General features: G+C 45.1%; 2 non-coding genes across 2 annotated transcripts; one reads left to right on the forward strand and one right to left on the reverse strand.

Moving 5' to 3' along the window:
• Positions 1–3,035: 3,035 nt before the first annotated feature.
• TRNAR-CCU (transfer RNA arginine (anticodon CCU)) lies at positions 3,036–3,108 on the reverse strand. Its single transcript has one exon. It is a non-coding gene; the product is annotated as a tRNA-Arg (tRNA).
• Positions 3,109–3,824: 716 nt separating this feature from the next.
• Positions 3,825–3,907, forward strand: TRNAL-CAG (transfer RNA leucine (anticodon CAG)). Its single transcript has one exon. It is a non-coding gene; the product is annotated as a tRNA-Leu (tRNA).
• Positions 3,908–15,786: the final 11,879 nt, after the last annotated feature.

A 15,786-nucleotide genomic window follows, 5' to 3' on the forward strand; every position in this document is an offset into this window, starting at 1 on the left:
CCATCAAATCCTATGGAGAAAAAAAATCCTGTGCGCACTGGGCGGAATTTGACAGCTGCATGTTTTGCTGCGGGAATCCCGCAGCAAAAACAAGTGCATGTCAATTCTTTTCCGCACATCGCTGCGGGATTTCACTCCATTGACTCCAATGTTAATCATGAAATCCCGCAGGGAATAACGCAGGCAGCAAATTCTGTGCGGTTCACTGCGTTTTCCTGCGTTATTCCCTGCGGTATTTCGCGGTTTACCTCCGGTAATGTACATCGCTTGTCTGCGGTTTGCAGGGAAGTGATGTCATTACAGGAAGAGGAAGCCGTGCAGAGTAAACACACACACATCACACTCACACAGACATCACAGACACATAGAACACACATAGAAAGAAAACGGAAATATAGAAAACAAAGAACGTGGGCTCCACTGCATATTTACCGTCCAGCCGAGGTAAGCACACAGCGGCGGGCCGGTATTCTCAGGCTGGGGAGGGAGAGGGGCAGGGTTAATGTCCCCCGCTTCACTCCCCCTCCCGCAGCCGAGAATATCAGCTGCACCTGCCCCGGCACTGTCGCATGCATTATGCAGCAGCACCGGCGTGTCCTCGGCTCTTCTTGCCGCCGTGTAGCAGTGGCAGCAAGGTAATACAAGGGGTTAATGATGGTGGGGGACCACCGCCATTAACTCCAGGCTTGATCATGGCAGCGTCTATGTGACAGCTGACATGATCAACCCGTAAGTAAAGTGAATAAAACACACACACAGAAAAATCCTTTATTTTAAATAAAACAAACAAGCCTCGTTCACCATTTTATTAACCCCTCCCGCACCAAAGCTCCGGCGTAATCCACCGCTCCGGCGTAATCCACAGGTCCTGCGCTGCTTCCATCCAGCCACGACTGTCACAGACACAGCGCTGAATGAAAGCAGCAGACAGCAGAGGTAATTACCGGTCATTTCCCACGGCCGGTAATGTGAACTCACTGCCGACCGTGGGAAATGCAGCGATCTGTCCTCTATCTATCTATCTATCCCTCTATCTGTCTGTCTATCTATCCCTCTATCTATTCTTCTGTCTATCTATCTACTATCTCAGGATTAAATGACTTTTTTTTTTTTTTTTTCTTCAATGTGCTTTATTGCATTGAATGCAATAAAGCACATCCCAACCCGCACGCGGCAAAACCGCGGCAATACCGCGAACAATACCGCGGTAAAACCGCAGCAAACCGAGGCAAACCGCATGCGGTTTTCGGGTGCGGTTTCCTGCGTTTTTTTACCGCGGGTGCGGTAATCTTTGAGAGCATGCGGAATTTTCTCAAGAAAATTCCATTTCCCAGTGCGCACATAGCCTAAAAGTGCACTTGGAAAGGTATGAAGAGATCCAAGAGAGGGCACTCCCATAGTCCTCCATGTATTAGTGCAGACACAGTAGGAGAATGAGGGAAAAGGGAGCGGAGTTCTTCCTCTTTCATCATTGCTTTAAATGTCTCGCCTTATGTGATGCCAATACAGTTGAATGTGCGATATTATAATGCACCCGTATAGTCCTTCAGATAGTCTAATGCACCCCCATAGTACACCATATATAATGCATCCTCCATAGTTTTCCAAATGGTATAATGCACCCCTATACTACTTTATATAATATAATGCACCTCATAGTCCTCCATATATTATAATGTACCCCCATAGTCCACCATATGTTATAATCCAACCACATAGTCTTCCTTGTATTATACTTAACCTTCTTAGTCTTCCATATATCATAATGCACACCCCATCCCATAGTCCTGATGGAGCACTCCTTCTTACATTATTGCTTTCATCTGTAATGGCATCAGCGATGCCAAAACAGTTGAAAGTGCTATATTCTAATCCACCCCCATAGTCCTTATCTTTTAATGCACCTCAATGGTTGTATATATATGATAAAGCACAGCATAGTCCCCCACATATTATAATGCACCCTCATAGTCCTCAATATTTTATAATGCAACTGAATAGATATCCACATATTAAAATGCATCCCCATATCCTACAAATATTATAATGCACCTCTATAGTCCTCCACCAGTGTACTCACTCACTTAAAAAAATACTTCTTTTCTTTCCCCTACAGCTCTAGTCTGGGAAGCCATGTCTTCTGGTTCAGCAAGGTGGTGGGAGGTTCCTTCCACTCAATCTTCTTCACCCCCTCCTTTGCCACTCTGGATTGAAGGTGGAGACTGGGAGTTACCTCAGCAATGTCAGCTGATCCAGGAGAGGGAGATTTATACCCGCTATCTCCTCTGGGTCAGTGCTGATTATTTTCAGTTGTGCCTGGGTAAGTAAGGTTTGTGGTTTGTGTTTCTTCTGGTTTGTTCTCTGCTCTGGTCTCTTTTTGGTCTTGGTTTGCCTCTATCCTAACCAAATACCTGTTTAGTTTTGTACTACTTTTCTTGCTTGTATTGGTGCATTTGATCCAACTGTGGCCATTATGCCCAGCCACCAGCCATTCCGCTATTGTCACCTGGGAAGAGCTCTGCCAAAGCCCCTCCCTCCAAGACCCTTTAAGGTGTACAGTTGTGATGTCACGTCAACTTCCTGTTCACCTGACAACACCGCAGCTGGCCCCAGTCTCCGTGAGTCACTGGGCTGTAGGCGGTGTTTCATCTTTTGTTTCAGCCCAGCATGTTTCCTGCTTGCGTGATCTGCAGTGAAGGAGGAAGGAGCAGGGAGAGGATAGACTGTGATGTTGGACTGTGCTGAGTGGTAAAACACCGCCGACAACTCAGTCACTCAGGGAGACTGGGTCCTGCCTCACTTGACGTGATATCAATGGACATCGGAAGTCACGGAGCCCGGGGGTCATGCAAAGGCGGTAAGTGGCGCACAATAGCGCTGCTCACAGGCACTATTGGGTACATAAGGTATACGAGAGAAACCTTGTTTCTCAACATAATATAGATGTGGCCAATAATGAATATGGGTTAATATTATAGAGACCAAAAAGCAATTGTGGAAGAAGAGATAAAAGAAAGCTATAAAAGGGAAACAGTCACCCCAGATGGGACTCGAACCCACAATCCCTGGCTTAGGAGGCCAGTGCCTTATCCATTAGGCCACTGGGGCTTGGTGTTTTCACTGTGCACATCAGCTAGACTTTAACTTAATTTTAAAAACAATTTTCTACTAATGAAATGATGTTGATGATTGCTTAGACTGTTCAGCCATCCTGACTACTGTTCAGGATTAACTCTTTCCAAACCAGTTGGCTGAACGATGATCACTACTTGTGATTTTTGTTGAAAAAATGAGATATTGCTGATGAACTTTAAACCCTTCTAACTTCCTAACCCCCCAAAAAATGTGCTTCAAAAATTGCGCTGTTGTAAAGTTGACATGTGGAAAATGTTATTTAATAATGATTTTGTGTGACATAACTCTCTGGTTTAAGGGCATGAAAATTAAAAGTTTGAAAATTGTGACATTTTCAAAATTTTCATCAATTTTCCGATTTTGTTAACAAATAGTATCATGTCAAAAATTATCATCCTAAATTTATAACTATCCTGAAGTACAATATGTCACAAAAAACATTGTCAGAATCACCGGGATCTGTTGAAGTGTTCTAGAGATATAACCTGTAAAAGTGACACTGGTCAGAATTGCAAAAAATGGCTCTGTCATTAGGGACATAATTTGGCTTCGACATTAGGGACAAAATTGGTTTCGTCCTTAAGAAGTTAAGAATCAATATTAAAACAAGTAATGATGTATTTAATTTCATCACAAGTATCTTTCTACTGACTGGTTTGGAAAGAGTTAATTCAAAGAGCTGAACAGAAGTCAGGATGGCCGAGCGGTCTAAGGCGCTGCGTTCAGGTCGCAGTCTCCTCTGGAGGCGTGGGTTCGAATCCCACTTCTGACATCAACATTTTCTTTCTGTGTAGATATTGTACAGATTATCTCCTGTTATTGCTTTTTATATTTTAGAAAAAATAATAACGCTAAAATCTTATATAGAATTTACTCTGTAACGCAGTATTGAGCCGCGGTTCTTCAGCTCTTCTGTCTAACACTCTTCTAACTCTGCAATATCAGCTCACAATGGTTTCTTATAGGGACAGCTGAGGATCCAGAATGAAATCAATATCTCTCTGAGTGACAACACCTTTAACCCTGACATTAATATTGTACCCTTTCACCTGTAGCTAATGTACTAGATTATAGATATGCAGTGTATTAGTGTAAACAATATAAACCAATCCCTGTGTATTATTAAAAGAATAAAGGAAAATCAACTAAAAATATATCAATTAAAAAAACAATTTGCAATGAAATATTGCAGTTGTCACATTGGCCATTAGAAATCTACAATTAAATTACATGCCTCTAGGCCCATAGCTTGTAAGCCCAGAGCAGCATCCCTATGTCCTGTTTTCCAGAGGGAGAGTAAAATATTTTTTTATAATAAAATTAAAAAAAAATAAAAAAAAAAATAGAATAATGTAATTTTTATTGCACATTTTTTAAAAATAATAAATATGACAATTCAGCAAATATATATTTGGTGTCCCTGTAATCGTAAAGACCCTAACAACACATAATATCAGTCAGATTATTTATGGTGATCGGTAAATGGAGTGAAAAAAAGGATAAAAAAAATGATGTAATTGATTATTTTTCCCTATTAAAACACATAAAAAAATGTAATGCTGGGACAATGTTCACACGTAGCATAAATGCTGCTTACTTCTGCAGGTGTCCACATCACGCAACACAATAACAATCTTATCTGGTTATTGCATGTTTGCTGCGGTTATTATGTTTTCCCTGATATTTGATACATGTTTGGTGCAGATTTGTTACGGGTGTTTAATGCATTTTAATACTACAGAAAAGCTTTGATTCTACGTTTAAAAATACGGCATTTTTTTCGCTTGTTTTTTTTCAGGCTCCACAAAGAAGCCTATAGAGAAAAAAAGCACCAAAATGCACAATGCAGTGGCGTCTTTAGACGCACCGAGAGCGGAGCTTTCAAGAAATCGCATCCATTTTGCTCTGACAATTAGTCCGTGTCCACATGTAGCGTAAATGCCAGGCTTTTCTGCTGCTTTTTTTTTTTTTAGCGTGCGAGGTGCTGAACTGAAGTAAAGTGCTGAATTTAAGATAAGTGCATAGTTTCAACACAATTACATAGTTTGACACAAGAACATAGTTTGAATTTATCCTTATACGTTTTCCATTGGTTTTTTTTCGCTTTGTTTTACTACTTTAACGTTTATCCCTATTTAATAGGTGCTCCATGGACAATGCTACCAGGTGTGTATCTTGTCAGATGTATGCATGCCTTGAGCAGCCGTTCGAGGGTGACTATGTCTGCACTCGATGCAAGCATGTTGCGTATTTGGAAGCCAAGGTAACTGATCTAAATAAGCAGCTTGCAACACTAAGGGGCATTGCAGACCTGGAGAGGAGTTTAGAGCTCACTGAGCTTTCTCTGGCTGGGGCCAGTGATATGGAGGAGGGTGGAGGTGGGGAAGATCAGGACCCAGAGGTAGGTAGCTTGGTAACAGTTAGAAGAAGAGGTAAAAGTGTCAGGGAGCCTAGTCCAGACCTGGCACAACCTAGTAAATATGCCTGTTTGGCTGATATTAGGAATGAAGGGTCTGGACTAGGGTCACTACAGCAGGATGTTGCTCCTAGCAACCAGGAAAACAACTGCTGTAGGAAGGAGGGAAATAGGAGTGCAACAAGGCCCAGACAGATGTTGGTGGTAGGGGACTCTATAATTAGGCGGACAGACAGGGTCATCTGTCGCCGAGACCGTGAATGCCAAACAGTGTGTTGTCTGCCGGGTGCTCGGGTTCGGCATATTGCGGATCGGATAGACAGATTGCTGGGTGGGGCTGGGGAAAACCCAGCGGTCATGGTGCACATTGGTACTAATGACAAAGTTAGAGGCAGGTGGAAGGTCCTTAAAAATGATTACAGGGAACTAGGAGAGAAGCTGAAGTCCAGGACCTCCAAGGTGGTGTTTTCAGAAATACTACCGGTGACACAAGCGTCACTAGAAAGACAGCGGGAGCTTAGGGAGATAAATATGTGGCTTAGAAATTGGTGCAGGAAGGAAGGGTTCAGGTTCATGGAGAACTGGGCCGACTTCTCAGTCGGCTACAGGCTCTACGGTAGGGACGGGCTGCACCTCAATGGGGAAGGTGCAGCTGTGCTGGGGGAGAAAATGGTCAGACGGATGGAGGAGCTTTTAAACTAGGATCGGGGGGGAGGGAGGGTAGTGGAGCAAATAAGGGGAGAGATAGAGCAGATAGAGACAGTGAGATGGTAGGGGTCAATGAAGGATTAGGGGGGGATGGGACATACAAGGAACGTAGGGAGGCTAGGAGTAATAAAGGTGTTAATAGGATTAAATGTCTACTGGCAAATGCAAGAAGTCTTGCAAACAAAATGAATGAATTGGAGACTCTTATGTCAACCATGGCTTATGATGTGGTGGGCATTACGGAAACCTGGCTGGATGAAAGCCATTACTGGGTGACAAACATACAGGGTTATAGTACATTTAGGAAGGACAGGAAAGGCCAAAAAGGTGGTGGTGTGTATATTTATTAAATCTAACCTAAAACCTGTGTTGTATGATGACATTGAGGGGAACAGCAACAATGTAGAGTCAGTATGGGTAAATGTACATGGGGAGGGGAATAATGGAAAAATGCTAATTGGAGTTTGCTATAAGCCTCCTAACATACCTCAACAAATAGAGGGTGAAATGTTGGAACAAATTGAAAAGGCAGCTAATAATAATAATCGGGTTCTTATTATGGGGGATTTCAACTATCCAGACATACAGTGGGACATAGAATCTTCTGGTTCTGCTAAAAGCTGTAAGTTCTTATCTACTATTCAAGACCATTTCCTCTCTCAGATGGTAGGTGAACCGACCAGGGGAGATAATTTGCTAGATCTGGTCCTGTCAAATAGACCGGATACAATTTCAGATCTACAGGTCCGGGAGCACTTGGGCACCAGCGAACATAATATGGTAAGCTTCAACATAATATTCAATAGAACATTTCAAAGGGGGAATGCTAAAACCTGGAATTTTAGGAAAGCTGATTTCAACAAATTAAGGGAAGAGCTTAAATGTGTAGATTGGGACAAAGTCATAATAACTGGGGATACCGAACATAAATGGGGTAAGTTTAAGGATATACTACTAGAGTCCTGTAAAAAACGTATACCCTCTGGTAATAAAATGTCCAGGAATAAAAAGAAACCACTATGGATAAATAGGACTGTACAATTAAAATCTTAAAGGCTGAGAAAACAGAAATAGCATTACAGAAGTATAAAGATATCAATAGGAAATGTAAAAAAGAAATCAAACAAGCAAAATTAGCTACTGAAACAAAAATCGCCAATGACATTAAAATAAATCCCAAAATCTTTTATAAATACATTAATACCAAAAGGAAAACAAAGGATAGTATCGGCCCCTTAAAATATAATAACAAGTTAGTTATAGAGGACAAACAAAAGACTGAGATATTAAATAGGCATTTCTCATCTGTATTCACCAAGGAACTGACTGTACCAGGGATCATTCAACAAGTGAAAAATCAAAGTTCACCACCCGATATAATTAATTTAACACAAGATGAAGTACGCCTACGTCTGAGTAAATTAAACATTGACAAATCCCCAGGGCCAGATGGCATTCATCCACGAATATTGAGGGAATTGAGCTCCGTAATCGACAGACCGCTGTATCTCATCTTTTTAGACTCACTTGTAACAGGGTTGGTGCCTCAGGATTGGAGGATTGCTGATGTGGTACCGATATTTAAGAAAGGTAAGAGGGTAGATCCAGGCAACTACCGTCCAGTAAGCCTGACATCAGTAGTATGCAAAGTTTTTGAGGGCATTTTAAGGGATGACATGCAAAAATATATTGCAGAAAATAATATAATAACTGACAGACAGCATGGATTCATGAAAGATAAGTCGTGTCTAACCAACCTGTTGGGGTTCTATGAGGGGGTAAGTTCAAACCTGGATATTGGTAATGCAGCTGATGTGATTTATTTGGACTTTGCAAAGGCATTTGATACTGTACCACATAATAGCCTTATACTAAAGCTCCAGAAGCAAGGACTAGGGGACACAATATGCAACTGGGTAAGGAATTGGCTAAAAGATAGGAAACAAAGAGTAGTCATAAATGGTACATTCTCTAAATGGGCTATAGTCAGCAGTGGGGTGCCGCAGGGATCTGTGCTTGGACCGATTCTTTGTAATCTCTTTATTAATGACCTTGTGGATGGGATTGATAGTACAGTGTCAGTCTTTGCCGATGACACCAAACTATGTAGGATATTAAAAACTGACCTGGATAGTACAATATTACAAAAAGATCTGGATAAGATGTCAGAATGGGCAGATACTTGGCAAATGAGATTTAATGTTGATAAATGTAAAGTAATGCACCTAGGACGGAGTAATCCTATAACTGCGTATACATTAAATGGAAGTAAACTCGGGACTACAGAACAGGAGAAGGACTTGGGTATTCTCATTACAAATAAGCTGAGCAGCAGCACTCAATGTCAAGCAGCAGCTGCTAAAGCAAACAAGATTTTAGGGTGTATAAAAAGAGAGATTAGATCCCGTGATCCCAACGTATTGTTACCCCTCTATAAATCACTTGTAAGGCCACATCTGGAATACGGGATCCAGTTTTGGGCTCCACACTTTAAAAAGGACATTCAGAAGTTAGAGTCAGTTCAAAGGCGGGCAACTAGACTACTACAAGGAATGGAAGGCCTCCCATATGATGACAGGTTGAAAAAGTTAGATATGTTTAGCTTAGAAAAAAGACGTTTCAGAGGAGATCTCATTTATATGTATAAATACATGTGTGGTCAATATAAAGGACTGGCACATGATTTATTTCTTCCAAAGACAGTACTAAGGACCAGGGGGCACTCACTGCGAGTGGAAGAAAAGCGATTCCAACAGCTAAATAGGAAAGGGCTCTTTACAGTTAGAGCAGTCAGACTGTGGAATGCCCTACCACAAGAGGTAGTAATGGCAGATACTATAACAGCTTTTAAAAAAGGGCTGGATGATTTCCTCAGTACACAAAACATTGTTGGTTATAAATGACTTAGTGACTAAATGTAGAACTGGTGGAGGAAGGTTGAACTAGATGGACCTAGGTCTTTTTTCAACCTAAGTAACTATGTAACTATGTAACATATATTCTGCTGCGTTTAACTGTCCAAGCAAAATGGATGTGATTTCATGAAAAGACGCAGCTGAACTCTTCAGTTTTTGTGTTTATTTTTCGCTAGAGGTTTCTATGTGGAGCTTAAAAAAACATGGAAAAAACTGCAGTTTCTTTTTTAGATGCAGAATCACAGCGTTTCTGTACTATAAAAACACAAAAAAACCGCGGCTTCACATCTGCATGATTCTGGTGCTTTCCTGGCTCTTCCCAATTGTCCTGGTGCAGCGCCAATGCCGGTGATAATTTTGGGGATTGAAGTCAGCTGTGTAATGTCAGCTGGCATCAACCCAGGGGTTAGTAATGAAGAGGTATCAGACACCTTCATTACTAACCCAGTAAGTGAAAAAAAAAGACACAGGAAAAAATAGTTTATTTGATTAACGACTCCATCACACTCTCTTTCACCAATTTATTGCCAAAAATGTTCCCACTAAGCTCCATCATAGTCAATGATCCTCAAATTCAGCTCTGGACACTGTTAATGGCAGTAAAGTGCAGCTATTCACAGGCACCAGGCAGACAGCTCTCATCAGCAGCTCCCAGTTTCGCGTTGATAGTGGGGGGAGTCTTTATTCAAATAAACTATTTTTTCCTGTGTCTGTGTTTTGTTTTTTTTAGAACTGGTTAATAATGTGGGTGTCTGATAAACACCTCTCCATTGCTAAGCCCTGGGTTTGATGGCAGCTGACATTACACAGCTGAAATCAACCCCAAAAAATGTTACCCCAAGGGCAATCAGGAAAAGTCATGCAAAGTGCCAAAATTGGCACATCTAATGGATGTGCCAATTCTGGGACGGATGTGGGCTGGTATTTTTAAGCTGAGAAGGGGCTAATATCCATGGACCATCCCAGCCTGATAAGATCATCCCCCAGCTGTCTTCTTTATCGTGGCTGATTATCAAAAATAGGGGGACCCAAAGTCATTTTTTTTAAATTCTTCATTTATTTTAGTTCCCAGCAGTTAGAGATGCATCCAGGTGTCTTCTGCATGCTGGTTCCATTCAATTTGAGCACTGTTTCCATCTATTTCAACAATTATTTCAGCCCCTTCAGCCCTCCTGTGGGATCTTTTGGAAAAATGCTTGAGTTTCAGATAGAATTTCATTATACTTGTTACTGGACTCGAGCCTGTCCGCGGATCTACCGACCTGCTTGATATGAGTATCAAGCGCTTGAGTAATTTAGTGCTCCATCATCTTTAACCCACTATCTAGCCCACTATTGTATCACTTTATATCTGCTGTTATACATTTCTAATTTTCAACTTGGAAAATGATTAATCTTTAGAACTGATGGTGATAGAACAATTAATATTTTTTAATAGAACTTTTCTGAAGTTGGGTTTACACTGTTGGAGAACTCCCAACTCACCAGCTGAAATAGCTCAGTTGGGAGAGCGTTAGACTGAAGATCTAAAGGTCCCTGGTTCAATCCTGGGTTTCGGCTTAAGAAGAATTAATTTTTGAAGCAATATTATTATATTTTCTTATGCATTCATTTTTTCCAGTGCTCCATAATTCATAGACCATAAAGACACTTAATATCATAACACTAAAAGTTAAAAGTGGCAATCGTGGTTTACAAGTCTGTAACATTTGTATCTGATACTGACATCTTGTGGCCAATATGACAACTGCAACATTTCATTACACTTATTTACATTTCAAAACTAAAATGGTAAAAAAATCCTAAAATGTATGCTGTTACTTGAATGTGTACTTTTATGGGGTTTTATTTTTCATTTTATTAGTATATTGTGTTATGAAGAACAAATGAACAAAGCAGCAAATACTAATTATCCTAATCCCTTTAATAATTAGAATTGCATAAAAGTACAGTTAATCCTGTGTTCTTACCATGTATTTATGTTCCTGATGCATTTTTTTGTTGCATATTTGAAAAAATATAGTAAATATTTTGGCTTAAGGGCAATCAGAAAGCAGTGGCCCTTGAGTTGCAGCATCCCACCTTTAGCCTGCTAATCTCCCGTTCCTATATTAAAGCAGTAGAGATAAAAGGCCTTCAAAGTAAATGGGGCTTGGATATAGATACAGGAACAAAACCGAACTTACTACATAGATACTGGAACAGAACCGAACTTACTACATGGAATAAACTACTACAGGAATAAACCAAAATACAATATTTTATGCATTGAAGAATAAACTATTGAATCTTACCTCCGGGGAGTCCGCACATTTCTATCTACCTCAGCGATATTACTTGATGTCTTTTTCTATTATGTGTTGAGCACCATTAGTTTACTGATCACAGGTGTCCGAATAAGTGTTTCAAGTGAAGCTTGCACTGAGCCTCATACATAGATATGCGAACAGAACCGAGCTTACTATATTAATACGGGAATAGAACTGAGCTTACTGCCAGTGGCATACATAGAAATCATGCATAAGACCTCTTTCACTATCTCTTTGATGTTACCTCACAGGAAGAAGTCCAATGGGGTCAGGTCAGGTGAGCGTGGAGGCCTTTCCACGCAGCCACCATACCCAATGACTTTTAGGAAGGTCTCCATGAGGTATCGCTTCACGTCCGCAGCCTTGTGAGTTTTACACATTCTAATCATAGCATTTCTGTATGCAAGGTGTCGATTCGTATTGAATTGATGATGCCCTACAACTTTGTAATTCACTTTTTTTCCCTATCTTGTTCCGTTTTCGAGATAAAAATGCTAACTCCGTTGTTTTCCACCAGGTGGCGCTATAGGTGGTTTCATTGCGTAGCGCATGGATACTTAACTATACCTAGACACCACTTCTATGCCTATAGCTGCCGCCGTTCTCAAGCTAATGGCGGTGGACAGGATATGGGTGGACACACTGTATGGAGTCATAACACACAGAGTGATCTATTCCTATATATTATATAGATTCATTACACACAGAGGGATCTATTCCTATATATTATACTAGAAGGTGGCCCGATTCTACGCATCGGGTATTCTAGAATTTACGTATTGTGTAGTTCATGTATGATTTTTGATATAGATATAGATATATATATATATATATATATATATATATATATAGATGTTGTTGTGTGTAGTTACCAAGTGTTTGTGTAGGGCGCTGTACATGTTCTGGGTGTTGTCTGGGTGTGGCGGGGGGTGAGAGCGGTGTTGTATGTGTGTTGCGTTGTTTGTGGAGCGCTGTGTGTCTGTCGCGTTGTGTGTGTGTGTTGCGCGGTTTGTGTGGGTGTGGTGTGTTTTGGGGGGAGGTATGTTTTGTGCAATGTGTGTGTTGTGCGGTATGTGCGTATATTTATGTATGCTGCTGTGTTTGTGTGTTTGGTGTTGTGTGTGTGCAGCGTTGTCTGTGTGTGTGGGTGTCTGTGTATGGCGGTGTTTGTGGTTCCCTGTGTGTGTGTGTGTGTGTGTGTGTGTGTTGGGGGGAGGTGCGCACCTCCCCATCGTGCTACATCCCCCATGCTGCGCACTCCCCATCGTGCTACATCCCCCATGCTGCGCACTCCCCATCGTGCTACATCCCCCATGCTGCGCACTCCCCATCGTGCTACATCCCCCATGCTGCGCACTCCCCATCGTGCTACATCCCCCATGCTGCGCACACCGCCATCGTGCTCCATCCGCCATGCTGCGCACTCCCCATCGTGCTACATCCCCCATGCTGCGCACTCCCCATCGTGCTACATCCCCCATGCTGCGCACCTCCCCATCGTGCTACATCCCCCATCCTGCGCACTCCCCATCGTGCTACATCCCCCATGCTGCGCACTCCCCATCGTGCTACATCCCCCATGCTGCGCACTCCCCATCGTGCTACATCCCCCATGCTGCGCACTCCCCATCGTGCTACATCCCCCATGCTGCGCACTCCCCATCGTGCTACATCCCCCATGCTGCGCACTCCCCATCGTGCTACATCCCCCATGCTGCGCACTCCCCATCGTGCTACGTCCCCCATGCTGCGCACTCCCCATCGTGCTACATCCCCCATGTTGCGCACCCCCCCATCGTGCTACATCCCCCATCGTGCTACATCCCCCATGCTGCGCACTCCCCATCGTGCTACATCCCCCATGCTGCGCACCCGCCATCGTGCTCCATCCGCCATGCTGCGCACTCCCCATCGTGCTACATCCCCCATGCTGCGCACTCCCCATCGTGCTACATCCCCCATGCTGCGCACCTCCCCATCGTGCTACATCCCCCATCCTGCGCACTCCCCATCGTGCTACATCCCCCATGCTGCGCACTCCCCATCGTGCTACATCCCCCATGCTGCGCACTCCCCATCGTGCTACATCCCCCATGCTGCGCACTCCCCATCGTGCTACATCCCCCATGCTGCGCACTCCCCATCGTGCTACATCCCCCATGCTGCGCACTCCCCATCGTGCTACATCCCCCATGCTGCGCACTCCCCATCGTGCTACGTCCCCCATGCTGCGCACTCCCCATCGTGCTACATCCCCCATGTTGCGCACCCCCCATCGTGCTACATCCCCCATCGTGCTACATCCCCCATGCTGCGCACTCCCCATCGTGCTACATCCCCCATGCTGCGCACCCGCCATCGTACTCCATCCGCCATGCTGCGCACTCCCCATCGTGCTACATCCCCCATGCTGCGCACTCCCCATCGTGCTACATCCCCCATGCTGCGCACTCCCCATCGTGCTACATCCCCCATGCTGCGCACCTCCCCATCGTGCTACATCCCCCATGCTGCGCACTCCCCATCGTGCTACATCCCCCATGCTGTGCACTCCCCATCGTGCTACATTCCCCCATGCTGCGCACTCCCCATCGTGCTACATTCCCCATGCTGCGCATTCCCCATCGTGCTACATCCCCCATGCTGCGCACTCCCCATCGTGCTACATCCCCCATGCTGCGCACTCCCCATCGTGCTACATCCCCCATGCTGCGCACTCCCCATCGTGCTACATCCCCCATGCTGCGCACTCCCCATCGTGCTACATCCCCCATGCTGCGCACTCCCCATCGTGCTACATCCCCCATGCTGCGCACTCCCCATCGTGCTACATCCCCCATGCTGTGCACTCCCCATCGTGCTACATCCCCCATGCTGCGCACCCCCCATTGTGCTCCATCCCCCATTCTGCGCACCCCCCATCGTGCTACATCCCCCATGCTGCACACTCCCCATCGTGCTACATCCCCCATGCTGCGCACCCCCCATCGTGCTACATCCCCCATCGTGCTACATCCCCCATCGTGCTACATCCCCCATGCTGCGCACTCCCCATCGTGCTACATCCCCCATGCTGCGCACCCGCCATCGTGCTCCATCCGCCATGCTGTGCACTCCCCATCGTGCTACATCCCCCATGCTGCGCACTCCCCATCGTGCTACATCCCCCATGCTGCGCACTCCCCATCGTGCTACATCCCCCATGCTGCGCACCCCCCATCGTGCTGCATCCCCCATCGTGCTACATCCCCCATCGTGCTACATCCCCCATGCTGCGCACTCCCCATCGTGCTCCATCCGCCATGCTGCGCACTCCCCATCGTGCTACATCCCCCATGCTGCGCACTCCCCATCGTGCTACATCCCCCATGCTGCGCACCTCCCCATCGTGCTACATCCCCCATGCTGCGCACTCCCCATCGTGCTACATTCCCCATGCTGCGCACTCCCCATCGTGCTACATCCCCCATGCTGCGCACTCCCCATCGTGCTATATTCCCCATGCTGCGCACTCCCCATCGTGCTACAACCCCCATGCTGCGCACTCCCCATCGTGCTGCATCCCCCATGCTGCGCACTCCCCATCGTGCTACATCCCCCATGCTGCGCACTCCCCATCGTGCTACATCCCCCATGCTGCGCACTCCCCATCGTGCTACATCCCCCATGCTGCGCACTCCCCATCGTGCTAGATCACCCATGCTGCGCACTCCCCATCGTGCTACATCCCCCATGCTGCGCACTCCCCATCGTGCTACATCCCCCATGCTGCGCACTCCCCATCGTGCTACATCCCCCATGCTGCGCACCCCCCATCGTGCTCCATCCCCCATGTTGCGCACCCCCCATCGTGCTACATCCCCCATGCTGCGCACTCCCCATCGTGCTACATCCCCCATGCTGCGCACTCCCCATCGTGCTACATCCCCCATGCTGCGCACTCCCCATCGTGCTACATCCCCCATGCTGCGCACCCCCCATCGTGATACATCCCCCATGCTATAATAGTTCTCCTATTATACTCAGAGAGGAGTATAATAGGAGGACTGTAATAGGAGGAGTAGTCCTGGGGGGAGAGGAGTATAATGCCGGCTCCCTGCACATGTGTACCTGGAGCCGGTGTACACTGGTAACTATGATACACATCGGGTAACTAAGGGACCTTAGTTACCCGATGTGTATAATGGTTACCAGCGTTCACGGGCTCCGTCAAGATCCCAGCATCGCAAGGTTATGTCTGGCGCTGCTGGGATCGTGACGGAGCCGGTGTACACTGGTAACTATGATACACATCGGGTAACCA

Source organism: Anomaloglossus baeobatrachus, chromosome 11 (genome assembly GCF_048569485.1).
Source record: "Anomaloglossus baeobatrachus isolate aAnoBae1 chromosome 11, aAnoBae1.hap1, whole genome shotgun sequence".
Classification (NCBI taxonomy): domain Eukaryota; kingdom Metazoa; phylum Chordata; class Amphibia; order Anura; family Aromobatidae; genus Anomaloglossus; species Anomaloglossus baeobatrachus.